The sequence below is a fragment of the Echinops telfairi genome, unplaced genomic scaffold (assembly GCF_000313985.2).
Source record: "Echinops telfairi isolate 266 unplaced genomic scaffold, ASM31398v2 ScPeMD7_7468;HRSCAF=8506_0, whole genome shotgun sequence".
Lineage (NCBI taxonomy): Eukaryota > Metazoa > Chordata > Mammalia > Afrosoricida > Tenrecidae > Echinops > Echinops telfairi.
Window position 1 is genome coordinate 64,778,423 of NW_022111369.1, and position 3,439 is coordinate 64,781,861.

The window sequence follows — 3,439 nt, forward strand, 5'->3', positions numbered from 1 at the left end:
GGAGGCTGTTCTATACTTTCCTGTAGGGTTCACTGTTGTTGTTAGGTGCCAAAGAGTCAGCTCCACCTCATAGTGACCTATGTGTGCACGATCTAATGAAACACTGCCCAGTCCTGGGCCAGCCTCACAATAGTTCTTGTTGGAGCTCCTGGTCGCAGCCACTGTCAGTCCATCTCATCGAGGGTCTCTTCTGTTCAGCTGCTGCTCTATTTTACCAACAGCATGATGTCCTTCTCCAGAGACTGATCTCTCCTGACAACATGTCCAAAGTACCCTTTTGGAAGACGAACGCAAAGCCAGTCCCCGCGCTGGTGTCCTTCCCGGCACAAGCCATATAATTTTCTGGTTCAAAATGGCCAACACCGGTCCACTTTGGCTCACCGACACCCAGAGTATCAAAGTTTATGTATCCTTTTTCACTTTCCCCCCATTAAACCGTTGTTTATCGGCAGTGAGCTGGAAAGGGCGATGGAGTTGGCATACACAGACAACACCGCACACCGCTGTCACAAAGGTGGCAAGAGTGAGAGGAAAACGTGGCCTGGAGCCCAGGTGGTGCCCTCCCATCAAGAGGTGGGCATGGGAGGGGGCGAGGGGTCTGGAGTGTTGAGGGGCAGCCTCACACCACCTCCATTTAGTAGGCGTGGTTAGAGACGTAGAAGGACTCGCTGGCTGCAGCCCCAGCTCGGCCGCTTGGAGCGTACTTCCCTCGGCAGGCGAGGCTGTTGGCCAGGGCTCGCTTGATGTTCTCCTCCTGGGCTGCCTTCAGGTTCTCCTTCTTGCCACCCCAGGCCTTCAGGGCAGATGCCTGCAGGGCTCACCGGTAGGAGAAGGTCAGGGCCCATGGCTTCAGCAGGGGGCACTTGTTGATGGCGTTGAGGTGGATGGATGCCTCCTCCTCGCTCTGGCCTCCAGACAGGAAGGTGACCCCGGTAACAGCAGGGGGCATGGTGCAGCGCAGTGCAGTGACAGTTGCCATGGCAATCTCCTTGTGGGAAAACTTCTGTGTGTATGCATGGCCGGGGGTGACCATATTGGGTTTCAGGTGCCTTCCAGGTAGACGTGGTGGCCACTCAGGGCCTTGTAGACGGCAGCCAGCACCTTCTCAGGGACATACTGGCAGCGCTTCAGGTCATGGTCGCCATTGGGGAGGATCTTGGGCTCCACAATGGGCATGATGCCATTCTGCTGGCAGATGCTGGCATAACGGGCCAGCATGTTGGCATTTTCCATGATGGCGAGGGCTGAAGGGGTATGTTCGCCAATCTTCAGCACACAGCGACACTTGGCAAAGTCATCGCCATCTTTCTTGTACTGGGCACAGCGCTCAGACAGCCCGTCCAGCCCTGGGTGGTGGTCTCACCGTTTGTTTCTGCCAGGGACACCACACCCTTGTCGACCTTGATGCCCACAATCCCGCCCTTGGATTTGATAAGTTGGGGAAAGTGGTGCCCGTCATCTGCCTTCTGGTAGAGAGTCTCATGGAAGAGGATGATGCCCCCAATGCAGGGGTTCACCTGGTCGTCAGCGGTCAGCAGCAGCTGGCGGTAGAAGCGACGGTTCTCTTTGGTGTTCTCAGTTCCAATGGACTGCAGTCGCTTGGCAATGCTTCTGGTGGACTCATCTGCAGCCAGGATGCCCTTGCCTGCAGCCACAATGCGATGGGCAATGCCCGACAGCTCCTTCTTCTGCTCTGGGGTGAGTGCTGGGTATGGGGAGGGCATGGTGGCAAGTTCCTTCCTGGAGGCTGAAGGAGCGGCAGTGGGTGGAATCAGCAGCGAGCGAGTCGTGTCCTATTTCATTTTTAATGACTTCTAACTTTCCTAGGTTCATACTTTGTAAATTCCAGGGTCCAATTATTAATTGATATTTGCGACTGTATCTTCTCATGTTGAGTCCTGCTCCATCAGGAAACCAAGGTCCAGAAGGCTTTCCTCCCTCTGCGTCATTACGCTTGACGCTCCTTGGAGACGGAAGCTCTTCCGACAGAGCTGAGGGGCTCATCTTCTGGCACGATCTCTGACAGTGTCCTGCTTCTACATTTGAGGATTTTAGTAACTGACACTGTTTCAGTGCCATCCACTGGGTTCCAGTGACTAGTTGCTCTAAAGTGGACAGCCTATTCCTTCTTCATGGTCTCTTCTCAGTCTGGAAGCTCTGATGAAACCTGGGTGATGCTGCTGGGATTTGAAGTATTAGTGATGTGGCTTCCAGCATCACAACAACACACAAGCCACCACAGTATGATAACAGATGCTTCCTGTAGGGGAGCTGGGTCAGAACTGACTCAATGGTGGTGAGTGGATTAGGTTTGGAAAGGGTTGGAGGAGAGCCTGCATGGTCCAACGATTCATGTGCTCGGCTGATAACTACACAGCTAGAGGTAGGAGTCCAAGTCTCCTGAGAGGTGCCGCCAAAGAAAGGCCTGGTGATCTACCACTGAAACATCAGCCACAGAAAGCCCTGTGGAGCACAAGTGTAGTCTGACATGCGAGAGTCAGAATCTATGGCAACTGGTTTTTAAAGAACTAGATGTACGAGAACAGATCATCTTGCCACCTTTGTCCCTTCTGATACACACACACACACACGGTTTTTGACACCAGAAGTTTTCACTTTTCATTATAACACGTTTATTCTATATATATTTTAATGTCACACTGACTCCCTTTCCTGGGTTTCCATTCAGTTTCAGAAGAACGTACAGCCATGTTAAGAGTCAGGATTTGGGGACCCTTGAACATTTGTGTTTGGAATTGTATGCCTCCGGGTGTTCCAGAGCCCACTGCTGCTTGTTTTCAAACTCACGTTCCCCCTCACGGTTCAGCTGCAGAAAAGCAGTGCCGCATGGGGGAGTGTGCGTGACATGTGTGTGCCCATGGGCAGCAGAGGACTGGCAAGGTCTCCCTGTACTTTCGGAGGTCGCTCCCGGTCATTTTCTGTCCACAACCACAGGCTTCTCCTGGCCTGTTTCCATCCAGCTGCACCGCTCTGCCCACCAGGCAGCAGGTGAACAAGGTCACAGGGTTGGGGTCAAGCCCATGGGCACTGCGGCCCCGGGCAGTGTGGTGCTGGTGGCTGTCTGAGGCATGGGGTAGGGCATGCTGCCCTCTATGACCCTGTTCCTGTGGTCAGCACAGAAGGCTCTCTCCACTTCCTACTGGGAGCACGTCCTCCAGCAGTCTGAAAATGCTCCTAGAGGCCTCGCAGGGAAGGAGTTGAAGCTTGCGGGGGGACTGTGGTTTCTGGATTCCAGGTTTGCATGCTGTCCTTGTTCTTGTTGGGAACCAATTCATTTCCGGATGAACTGTGGGGGGATTTTGCTGGTTTCCTTTGACTAGCTGATCCTGACATGTCACCTTTCAGCGCAAGTGCCTTCCCTCTGGGAGGCTGGGCTGGTGGCTAGGTGTGTGGCGTGGCTTCTACTTCATAGTGACAC

The 3,439-nt window shown here is 53.7% G+C and overlaps 1 protein-coding gene and 1 pseudogene across 1 annotated transcript in view; both read right to left on the reverse strand.

Annotated features, from left to right (window-relative positions):
- The window catches only part of LOC123520979 (sec1 family domain-containing protein 2-like), a 36,472-nt gene that overhangs the window by 4,083 nt on the left and 28,950 nt on the right, over positions 1–3,439 (reverse strand). The gene's annotated exons all lie outside the window — the stretch shown is intronic.
- Positions 635–1,733, reverse strand: LOC101641113 (annotated as a pseudogene).